The 13,177-nt window shown below is 35.2% G+C and overlaps 1 protein-coding gene across 1 annotated transcript in view; it reads right to left on the bottom strand.

Moving 5' to 3' along the window:
• LOC136988319 (DNA damage-regulated autophagy modulator protein 1-like) overlaps nucleotides 1-13,177 on the bottom strand; it is a 33,910-nt gene that overhangs the window by 6,074 nt on the left and 14,659 nt on the right. The gene's annotated exons all lie outside the window — the stretch shown is intronic.

Below are 13,177 nucleotides of genomic sequence, written 5' to 3' on the forward strand. Positions count from 1 at the left end.
TTATCTTAAAAACAACTCCAAAAAAATAGATATAAAATAAATATTAATATAATGATGATAACGTGGCGCCATCTTTTGATAAATAATAAAATTAAATAAAGATAACAATTTTTTCTGTATTTGTTCGTCTTTCTTCAACTTCAACTCTGTAGGTGTTTAGATTTAACTAGTTAAGTAACGCTGCATCAGCGTGCAGTCGGAACGAAGCTGCTCGCACCTTTATTTTCTAGATTATGAGGGAAAAAAGAAACAAAGGATCATTCCTTCTCAACAATATATTTGATTTCTATTAGATCATTTAAAGATACAAATATAAGGTCAGAATAAGCCATTAATTAATTGCTATGCCAACGTTTCGTGAAATTCTGTCTATCACTATGAGCCTTGGACTTACAGATTGACTCGTAGCGATCTTTATTGTAACTCTTTAAAAATACTGAGTCAGTTATTTTTTTCACTCGACTCAATGTAACATAGGTAAGACCGATAGCTGTCTCTTTTTTCCCTATATCTATTTTGATTTTTGAAAGAGTTGTTTGGAAGACCCTGTGAAGTTAAAAAAGTTTTCTTTTTAAAACGTGGAGCAGCAGCGATCAATATTGATGGCTTTACGATCCATTCTCTCCTTCGTCTTCCTATCGTTAGTACGAAATTTCGATCTCTAAATAGAGAAGCTGCACAGAGATTCCAGATTGAGATGAAGTCGCTCAAATTCATCATCATCGATGAAATGTCAATGATTGGTGCAAGAATGCTTTACATGATCGAGAGAAGATTGAGGGAGATAAACCCCGAGAAAGATGATCCGTTTGGTGGATTCTTTATCTATTTGTTTGGTGATTTTCGTCAGCTTCCTCCTGTTAAAGATACTCCTCTCTACTCGAGCGTTTTGTTTTTTTACAATGTAATGTCCCAGGGAGCTTGTTGGGACATTACATTACATTCGCATTTGATTCTTTTGAGAAGTTCATTGAACTTAGTAATTCTCATAGACAAAACAGTTCCTTCACAGATGTCTTACAACATCTGGCTTCGGATGATTTCTCTGATACAAATCTGAACATTCTGACGACAAGAAATCGAGCCTATTTATCCAGAGATGAACTTGATCAGTTCCAAACGACAGTAGAGCTATATCCAACAAACAAGCAAGTTAAACAAAGCAACGAAGACTACTTGCAGTCAACTGGATGCCCTCTTGTTTATATAGCATCTGAAAACACTCCAGATATTGTCCTGCCTTCGTCCAAAGATGACTCAAGCTCTTGGTTTCCCCAAGTATTTGAATCTCCAGTTAATGTCAGAATCATGCCGAGAGTCAACTTATGGGTGCAAGGAAGTCTCGTCAATGGTTCACTAGGAACTATATGCTACATTATACATGCTTCTAATGCTCGCCCTACATCTCTTCTTCTGTTTATTTTAGTGGAATTTGATAGCTATCGGGGACCTTTCATCTATGGTAATCTGTTTCCAATAATCCCCATAACACGCTCTTCAAACGATGGCAGTATATTGCGATCTCGTAGATAATTTCCCATAACCTTAGCACACTCGATGACTATACATAAATCACAGGGATTAACTCTTCCAAAAATCAAAATAGATATAGGGAAAAAAGAGGCAGCTATCGGCCTTACCTATCTTACATTGAGTCGAGTGAAAAAAGTAACTGACTCAGTATTTTTAAAGAGTTACAATAAACATCGCTACGAGTCAATCTGTAAGTCCAAGGCTCATAGTGATAGTCAGAATTTCACGAGACGTTGGAATAGCAATTAATTAATGGCTTATTCTGACCTTATATTTGTACCTTTAAATGATCCAATAGAAATCAAATATATTGTTGAGAAGGAATGATCCTTTGTTTCTTTTTTCCCTCATAATCTAGAAAATAAAGGTGCGAGCAGCTTCGTTCCGACTGCACGCAGATACAGCGTTACTTAACTAGTTCTATAAAAAGTCTTTATATTTGTTGTTGTGTATCTGGTTAGCGATAACATTTAACTTCCAAAATTACCGTTAAATGCTTGTCATATTTTTTAACCACTAGATGACGCTTCTACACGTGCGTGCAGGAAGCGACTAACACTTGACTTCATGCATTATAACTCTAGAATGAGTTGTCCGATCTTGATGAAATTTTCTAGGACGACTCATCATCACTCAAGGATGAAATGATTAAAATTTCAACTATCAAAAATGATCCATACTGAAGAAAAACGCGATTTTCGTTTTGACCCCTATCTCCACTTCTACAAAAATGAATCATTTTTGAGAGGTGAAATTTTAATCAGTTCATCCCCGAGTGATGATGAGTTGTCCTAGAAAATTTCATCAAGATCGGACAACTCATTCTAGAGTTATAATGTTGACAAGGAATGCATGAAGTCAAGCATTAGTCGTCACTTCGTTCCGACAATTAAATCTAAACACCTACAGAGCTTTGAGCCGATTAACGTTATACTGATGTTGTGAATGGATTATATTTATCTCTAAGGGTATTTCTGAAAAATGTCCATATATTTTTAACTAGATCAGATCTGGAGATCAGTTTGGTCAATCCTCCTTTGAAGGTCTTCACCTAATATCATCATAATTATTTCATTACTAGTATTAGAGAGACGATTACGAGTGTCTCTTTCCCTTGAGATAAAAAGTATCGAGTATTATTCTTTAAATTGAATCTCGATTCATCTATAAAGAAAAGATCGCCGATCTGTTGATCTAAACTCGGAATGCAGGTAATGTATGAAACGAGCGCTTCTGTAAGAAGAACTGAGGGATACAAGAATTGAGTTCTGATATAACCTTTGATACGTGGTTTGTATTGAATTCTCTGAAGGCTCGAAGGATCTGAAGCCATTCCTTCGAGCCTTTGTAACCTTTGCTCTCTGGAATTTCTCGTTGTGAAGGCAAGATATCAGTAGTCACGACATTCGTTACGCTATGTTGTTCGAGACATCTGAAATTCTTGACACTTCCATTAAGAACATTCCTATTTAGAATTTATAATAAAAATATTTTCCTCTTTCCGTTGCAAATGCATAAGTAATTTATGGACTTACACTTGAGGAAATTCGTGTTGAATTTTCCCTTTTCATATTAATCTGTATAATTAAATTAAATGGGTCGTAGAGGAATTAATATATATCCCACTATCTGCGCGCTAAGTAATAGTTTTTCCTTATTCTATGTCCAATAAAATCGCAATTGTTATCCTAAATATTTGTATTTTGTCTGTCGAGATTGTATACAGAAGTAATGTTTTCTAACTCAGAAAGATATTATACGGGGTGAGGCATATAACCCGAAAAAGTGAAATAACTTCAAGTTTTCAAAAACCTAACAAATATTCAAAATGATGACTCGTCCCACATTGAAACCGAATGGACGAGTGTTAGAGTGGCACCCATCACTCTGGGAAACCCGGGATAGAATCCGGATTCGATCTCGGCTCCCCAGAAACCCCAGACCGCTTTCGAAAAGTTCCTGGGATTTCCGGGGGATTGGCCCGTCTCGGATATATTGGCACGTATTTTATGTGCGACTTGTGAGATTCAACGTAGGATGAACCAAACGCCACACAGCTTATGCTTGGTGCATATATTCGTGTTATAGCCATTTTCTCCTTAATTTTTAAAAAATGTTTAGTGAAACGAATGGATATAATACAGGGTGTTCAAAAGCAGTAAACTCGTGTAATCTGTTGATTACTAAACACCTTCTTACTTTGCAATAGAAATTGTAATATTTATTAGAAGCATACAGATTGGAGATTGTTTGTGAAAGATAACATTGGGCATATGACCACCTTTCACGTCTCGATAGTCAAGAATTCGAGACACCACCATTTCCATAACTTCCTCCGAAGTTTCTTGTGGCAAATCACGAATTGTAGTGCGAATGTTGTCTTCGAGAACAGCAATTGCTCTTGATTTATTCACGTACACCCTTTCTTTGAGGAAGCGCCAGAGAAAAAAATGTCACCAGCTGAGAGATCTGGCTATCTCGGAAGCCACGTGATGTTTCCATTCCGCGACATCGCACAATTTGGAAACATCTCTTGAAGCAATGCCATTGTCTGCAAGGGCGTCGCCAGCCAATGGGCCAGGGGGGGCAAGATGATATAAATTGATAGAGGATATGAATTGTATGTAGGTAAAATAAAAACGATTCATAAATTTTAAGAAGCTTAAGAAGATTATTTTAATTAAAACATAATCTTCTTGGGTTTTTCGCGCGGGAATTATAAATCGGGGGGTGTAACTATAGATTACTCCCTATGGAATTTCAGAACATTGATTATATATTTGAACTCGGGGACCGAGACGAGTTCAACGGTACCCTATTTTTGGACCGGAGACGAAAAATAAAAAAGTTATCATACTTTTTCACTTACCATACTTTTTTAATGCTCTCACGAAGACAGCACCATAGTTGCTAGTATTGCCATCTTGCAGTAAAGTCTGCAAACCGTGACGTCGGACTACGGTCATCTCCCGGAGGGTTAAACACGCGATACGAGAGCGGAGAGAGCGACGCGACTTCCGATCATCGCGCGATCGCCATTTCGGTTAATGTTACTTATGGCAGCGAACATGGCGGCCCGACTGACCTCTCGTATGGGCGCCACCACACGCCGCCATGTGCTAAACTAGTGATCGATTCACGGTAGTTCTTGAACAAAGTAAAAAAAAGGGGAAACGTCTACTAAAGGCAATTTTAACGGCAAGCGACGGGACTCCCGATCGCGATAGCGAGGCCGACTTAGCGGAGAGCGACGCGACTCCCTATCATCGCGCGATCGCCGAAAAAAGTATGATAACTTTTTTATTTTTCGTCTCCGGTCCAAAAGTAGAGTATCGTCGAACTCGTCTCGGTCCCCTGAGTTCAGATATATACCCAAACACACGAAATTCCATAGGGAGTAATCTATAGTATACCCAAATTGGGCAATAAATGACTTAGCATTTAAATAATTTTTTTCGCATGTCTAGGGAGGGGCAACTGCTCCTCTGCCCCCCCTCTGGCGACGCCCTTGATTGTCTGCATTGCTTCAAGACTTATGTTTAATCTCCACACTCACAGCAACAACCTGTAACACAAAACAATGACATAATTAGATAACACTCGTTTTTATCCTTACTTCAAATGGATTTACTACTTTTGGGACATCTTGTATAACTAACTGCAGTACATTATGCAAGTTGCATGCGTAAACAATCGATATGAATAAATGCCCATGTTTTGCTGGTCCTTGTATTCATAGTTTCCCTGTTAAGGTGACCATTTTTTACTAAATGACTATCACTTGCTATAACGAGCTTGCTATAAAAAGGCCCTCTTGCATACTGTACGTATTTTAAAGGGCCATACTTCGTCACACGTAAATGAGGTGCAATGATATTTTATGTTCAAATCAAGCTCAATCGATTAGTACAATTACTAAACTGATACAGTTCTGTAGCACCTTCCTACACGCCCATTAACTGCAGAGTATTTTAATATTTATATCCAGTCAAATTACAGCTGATTAATTTAATCAGCTGTAATTTGACTGATTATTAATGATACATTATAATACAGCTGATTAATTTAATCAGCTGTATTATAATAATTATAGCATAATATCTTAAATTATTAGAGTATTATTTGCTTCACATTCAGGACATTTCATTGACAGAACGGGCACAAAGTCCTACGCTCCAGATCGCATTCTGTGCCAATTATTTGTTTGGTAGGGCTTCATTACGCTGTACAGAATGAGTCGCGTAACCCGAAACAGTAAAATATCTCGAAAATAAAAGTGTTGCAGAGGAAAATATTAAAAATTACAATTGTTTTTTGGGAAGGGGAAAGAGAAAAAGAGTACATTTTGTTCGACAATGGAAGACCTTTCCTATAAATTCTAGCAATAATGGTAATTCATCAATGAGAGAATTGTGGTATTTCTCACCATTCAGACGAGAAAGGAGGACCACGTGGTTTCACGTAGAGGACTGCTCGACAACCATTACATCAATGTTACAATGGTCATTGGATAGGACCTGGCGATCCAGTATCTTGGCCTGCTAAATCATTCAATTTAACACTACTTGATTTTTTTATGGAAGCATCTTAAAGGGAAGGTATACCGAGATGTACCTATCATCGTACAAAATATCCAGGAATAAATACGAATGCTTGCAAAACACAATTCCTCAAGGAACACTTTTAACTTGTCACTAATCTTTCCTTAGACGTATCGCGAGATGTAACGTTGAAGGCCATCTTTTTGAACAATTGTTAGATTAATTTCTTCATTACAAATAATTTACTATTGTACTTACAAATGATTTGACAATAAAAATTGTTTTTTACTTTGAAAAGAAAAATTTCGTTTGTTTTTTTATCTGTTAACATTTTTCCTTCATTAAGGAATAAATAATCAAGAAAACAATGCGTAAGAACACGTGTAATTTATGATGAAATACAAGGAAAACTATTAATATAATTTTTATACGTTTAATTTCGTACAGAAATAACTTATGTAATTGTATCATTTAAAAAGATGATCCGATCTGTAATGTCATCTACAAACCAGTCTCGTAGACAGAAATAAATTACTGTGGAGGGCTAAATTTATAAATAAGGGGAAAGCTGAGAAATTTGACCGGTAATTTTCTTTTCCAGTCTGCAATAAACAAAGTTAGCTGCAGTCCACGTGTAGAAAAGTAACAACAGAGTTTACGTGACGAAAGCAAAAGTATAGTCTGATATTGTCATAAGACTGATTCAGGTTCTATTCACGTCTAAATAATGAATTATAAAATATTATTAATTAATTATTGATTTTTAAAAATATAATAGAAAGTAAGTGTGGAAGCCCGCAGACTATAAAAAAAGGGGTGCACAATCAATAAAAAGGGCATCATACATTACGCAAGAAGCTACGAACTTGTCGGATCAGTGCTTCCACAAGGTGGTCCGGTTGCAATCGGGCTTACTTGGCCTTGAAGCCAAGTAACGTTGTTTGTTTTCAAGGCCAACTTTTGGTCGACGTACGACAAAGTTGCATGGGACAATTGACAAATGTCGCTCATCAGTTTCTATTGTATTTGCAGAATAGGCTAGAAGTCGGAAATTTCCTGCTATTTTTTGACAATGGAATTTGGGTCCCCTAAAGATCAGGAAAAGGCAACACGTGAAAAGGGGGCACGTGTCCTAAATGCTCCAATGTGCGATTAATCCTGCATGGAAGATACTGTACACCACTAAAACCTGATATATAAAGAAGATAGACTTAATTTTTATTATATATTCATTACATAATTAATAAACTAAGGGCGCACAATCAATTTGTGGATAAATTATATAATATTTACGTTTTTAATTACAGTATAACCATCCGTTTTTGTTACAGAATTGAGTGTAAAATTATATCTAAAAGACAAAATGTATGAAATCTCAAGGAAAGTTGTTGCAGTAATGAAACAAAATCCTTCTTTAAAAATCTCGCCATTGACCGAGTGGATAAAACCCCTTAACACTGGTAGTTAGTAGCGGGTTCAAGCCTGGCCAACGGGCTGCCACGTGGAGTTTACCGGGTTTTCTTCGCGTGTTTAACACCCAAATAGGGCCCGTTTCCCGTAAAAGTCCTCCCGAGAACACTTCCCCTTGGCATGGGATCTGCCGAGGAGGTGCCTCTTGGGAGGAGTTTCTATGGAAACTGGCTCCTAAATAGGTATTATAAACGTAAAGAAAACCAGGAAGACTCTACGTGGCCAGCCCGTTGTCCAGGAGCGAATCCACGACCAATTACCAGTGTTCAGTGGTTTTATCCACTCGGCCACTGATGGGCTAATATTTGTTTACAAAAAAAAAAACCCAAAAATTAGATAATCTGAACAATGGATACTGTATTGGCTCCTTTCAAGACGGAGCAATGACACAAGATTACATCATTTTGCATTATTCTGTAGAATAATTGTAAATAAATGAACTTTAATAACACTTTCAGAGTTTATTAATCTTGAAATATGATTGTATTCAGTGGAAATAATGGTATAATACTATTTCCATCTTATACAAGGCACTGGATGCATCATTGGACTTGCCTATATTTAGATTATTGAAAAATGGAATGAATATAAATGTAATTATCATACCTAACGGGTAGGAAAGTATGTACTAGAAATATCGTTGCAACCTTTTTTTATGATAATTACAGGAAAATAGCATTTATTCCCAAAAATAGAGAATGAATTACAAGCTGCAGGGATACAATTGCAAAATTTTGTGGGATTTAAAAAGCCATTATTATTTTAAATGGTTGTTTGTCAAAAATTTATAAAATTACAAGAAAATAGAATAAAGTTTTAAGTTTACTAACTTTTTCCATATCAAATTCTTACATTATTTAGAAAAAATTATTAGAAATACAGCTATTTTTATGTTAACTCTTCTCCCCTGTGGGAAATAAGAGAGCATCTTTAGCAAGTCCATCGTGGGTTCAATCGTGCCCAGAATGGGGGTAACAGTTGATTTTTCTGTTCAACACGTCTTTTAAAATATTTTGTTACAAAAAAAAATGTCTTAATTTTTGATAATTTATCAAAATATATGAAGTTTTGTCAGTTTATCTCATGGAAAATCCAAAATATCCGAAATGCTTTGGGTTGGTCTTAGTCTTTCATTTTTAACATTAGAAAATATATATTTTGAATGACTAAAGCTACTCAATTAAGCAATGAAGTATTGAATTTTAAGAAAATTCTTAATTATTTATAATTTTTAAACAAAAGTCCGTGGTTCGTATATTTTAAATTGAAATAGACCCTCGTAACTAAGTCAATCCAGTGGTTATTCATAAACAAAATATTCACTTAGATATGTATAAAACTGCAAAGTCCCTACCCCGAACCATCCAGCACACCCCTTAATTTATTATACAATCTTAATTTTTAAGATAAAATTGTAAGGTGGAGGACCATTCTGATTAATATCATCAGTTTTCTCGTGTTGCTACTCTCATCATCTTTAAATACAAATAACTTATGTTCCTTACCGAGCTTCATTTAATCTCTGTTATTTATTTCATGAGCTGTCAGCAATATTTGCAAGCCATAAAGAACAGAAAAACTTCTAGATCGCAAGTATACCATTCAATGTACTCGTTGCATCTTTCATTTCGTAAACTAGTGGAAGATTTTTAAATTAATAAAGTTATTTCATAATATGGTACTATGGTACGTTACTTTGCCCATTACTTCTCGAGCGGATGAAACTATTGAACACTGATAATTTGTCGGGGGTTAGCTACTGCCCAAAAAGCTGACACGTGAAGTTTTCCAGGTGTTCTTCAAGTGTCTAACAACCTAAATAGGGGTTAGTTTTCCATAAAAGTCTATTGGGTTACTTTCTCATCCATCATTTTATGAATGAGAAAGTAACCATCCAGGAACCCATCACTGGCCGAATGAATAAAATCACTGAACATTAGTCGCTGGTTCGAGCCTCGCCAATGGGCTGCCACGTGGAGTTTTGTCGGGTTTTCTTCACGCATCTAATATCTAAATAGGGGCAAGTTTTCCATAGAAAGTTCTCATAAGAGACAGTCTCTCTTGGCAAATCGTCCATGGGTTGCCTTTCCTTATCTCAGCAATTCCATCTTATTGAGATTCACTAGTGTAACCAGGGAGGAACTAGGGCCATCAATTTTCTAAATGAAGAAAAAAATCAAATAAGTACAGAGAAAAAATAATCATGCTTACAAAATATCCGTGTTTACTCTTCCTTCACAGAGCTAGTGGCTACACCAACAATAGTACAGGGATAAATATAGGCTTACACGTTCTAATTCGGGCCCCCTAATATCGATTACAGTTACGCTTCTTATTATAATTGGGCTGATTAATATAACTACGCAAAGAATCAAGAGTATAATACATAAATTAACAACGGGCCCTTCCTTTTGTATACTGCTAATATTTAAGAAATTAATATATTTTTTAAACTCTTCTCCCTGATGGCACTAAGAGGATCCTTTTTTTAAAGCAAGTTCCATTGTAGATTCGGCTAGGCCCACAATGGAGGTGATGTGGGACTGGGCAGGTTTCACTACAATTTTTATTATTATTTTTATTTATTTTTTAGTGAATAGAACTCCGGAGAGTGCGGGGGACCTCACAATTATGGTTATACCATTGCTCATAGAATGTTTATTAATTTTTAATAATTAAAATAGAATTTTTATCAATACTTTGGTTATTATTTATAAACTTAAATTATCATAACGTGTCAAGGGGAAGGTCAAATATATTTTCCGCGTAATTCTAGAGAGGTCAAAGTGTATAGGGACAGACAAACGAACACATAGACATTCTATTACACTATATATATAGATATCGATGTTAAACAATGTAAAGGGCCATCGAGAGACCATTGCAGAGACCCTACAGGTAGAGCGGGCCCTTTTTTCATATATAGGGTAGGAACCGCTATAAACCCCTAACTTTTCTCTGAGCCTAGGGAAAAATCCCCAATTTCCCCTCTCGACAGCCTAGTGTACCAAATCTATCAAAAACCTTTATACAGTATAATATAGAGTAAAACCTGTTAAACCAGAATCGCAAGTTACCGAGTATTTTTTCCAGGTTTAGCAGGTTTCCGTCTTGAACAGGTTTTTGTAAAACAGAAAAAATCGCTGCGTTCCGAAGAATTTTTTTTTTTACTTTTAGGCAGGTTTTCGTTTTATTCAGATACCTTTTTGGACAAGTTTTACTGTAAACAAATAAAAGTGCTGTAAATTACTTTATGAAACAGTTTTTTTAAGTTACTTTAAACCTTTATTTAATATTTATTTTATACCTTTTATTAATGTTTTACAGTTAAACCTGCCCAAAACGGAACCCGAGTCAAACGGAAACCTGCCTAAACGGGATAAACCTTCGAAACTAAGCGATTTTCTGTTTAAAAAAAAAATAACCCCTGTGCAAACCGGAAACCTGCTAAACCGGAAAAAATATTCGCTGCGGAGTGATTCCGGTTTACACAGGTTTCATTGTAATTATTTTTAGCTTTAAAAAAACACTATAATTTATGTATTTTTTGTCTGTTTGTTGAGTAAGGAGAGTTTCTCCATATCTTGCGAAATGACCTCTTCTCAACATTTAGTTTATATTTCGAAATGTAGAAAAAGAAAAAGAAATCTTACTTTTAAAATATAAAAAAAAAAATAAAATAAAATAAATTTATTTCTTAATTTTATAAAATTACTCAATAAAATTTAAATGTATTTATTCTAAAACAGGTGTAGAGCTGAAACTAAAAGTCAATTCTCAATTGCAGTAAAACCTGTTAAAAAACGGAACCCGAATAAAACAGAAACCTGCCTAAACGGAAAAAAAAAAAAAAATTCTTAGGAACGAAGCGATTTTCTTTGTTTTAAGGCGAAAACCTGCTAAACTGGAATTTCGCGATTCCGTCTTAAACAGGTTATACATATATAAACACTGTATTCGGCTATGGAAATTACGATATTCATTATAGAATATCTCAGCATATTCGATGTAAAATATCATTTATTTATGCTATACCAGGGTGTATTTGAGCACCACCTTATCCCCAACCTATGACACTTTTAACCTTTAACCTCTAGAACTAAGAATAGGCATTTTCAAGATAATATAAAGCTGTATATCTTTGAAAATGGAATTAAATCCTCAAGTATTAACATAGAACCATTAAGATCGATCAGGGTGGCACTGTATCGATCTTAATGGATCCTAGTCACGTGATTGATGTATAACAATCAATGGTGTTATTCATGCAACTAATGTCACTTCTCGGGAGACTTTGAAACGTCGAGGAATGTAAAAAAAGTTGGGGTTTTTTTCTGTATATACGATTGTTAGCGTGTGGGGGGGTCACAATTTTGTTCACCCTCTTCGAAGCTTAATAACTCCTGTGCCTTTTGTTCAAAATTTCTGAAATTTTGCAGGTAGATTTGCGTGTTAGGGCTATCCATTCTATTAAATTTTGGTAGTTAAAGATCAACGGGGTGGGGAGATAAAGGGGGTCATGTTTCATATCTCGAGTGGGATCGAACTTAATGAAGATTTTACTTGCTACAATTTTATATAAAACTCTTATCTACTCTAAAAATTAAAGTTTTATAATAAAATCGTTTCGTAATAAAATCTCGCAACAGATGGCGCCACACGTAATTTAACTTGTTTTGCCGGAAAAGTTAAGCAACTCGTACTGAATTTCTTCCTTTTCAGATTGTAATTTATAAAGAAACTAAATGAGAAAATCAAATTATTTCTCAATATTTTCTTATTTATAAACTCTTAAGTAAAATTTATGACAGATACAAACCTGTACGTACTATTTTGACAAGACAGAAAATAACATCGAGGAAGGAGATCAAGAAAAAGTTTTTATAGGAAAGTAAAATAAAACATATTAAAATCGAAAATTAATCCTAAATATAAATTCATACGTAATTAACTCCCATAGAAAAGACGTTATAGGAAAATAAATCATACATAATTAACTGCGAAACACAGCTTTATAGGCCCCATTTCTTAATTAATGTTCGCATGATTAAAATTAAAATTAATTTATAAAGATTTATTAAGCATTGTAATTAATGTAGCGTGTCGCGAAAGTTTTAGCAATCCTTACCTGAATTTATGAAACTTAATGGTACTTATGGGTCAATGCTGATTAATAAGAGTAATGGTAAGTGTCTGGTTCGGTAAAAGTAAAAGTAAAACAAGGAAAAATAACGACAGAATCGGAAAATAGAACATTTTTTACATAATTTAAAGCCATTTTTTAAAAGCGGAGTGGAGTAGAGTGACGGGTTAAGGCAATGCAACAAGACAGAGATGAGGTGCCTCCTGGGTTGACTTTAGCGGGAAACAGGCCCCCTATTTAGGTAGCTAGAACACGTGTAAAGATCCAGTAAACTACACGTGGTCTTCCTGTTAGTGAGGTGCGAACCCGCGACTAATCCATCCGGACAGTGATGGCCAAAGCCACTTTTTACTCCTTAAAATTGCATTAATTACTTAAAATTTAATTAAATTTCGTAGTAAAAAGTAGTAAATTTCGATTTTCCTTACAGATTTTAATGCCGCTTAACAGTTTAGAAACAGAATATTATTTTTAACGGGTCAAGGAACTA

Source organism: Centruroides vittatus, unplaced genomic scaffold (genome assembly GCF_030686945.1).
Source record: "Centruroides vittatus isolate TY-2023 unplaced genomic scaffold, ASM3068694v2 contig_1246, whole genome shotgun sequence".
Classification (NCBI taxonomy): Eukaryota; Metazoa; Arthropoda; class Arachnida; order Scorpiones; family Buthidae; genus Centruroides; species Centruroides vittatus.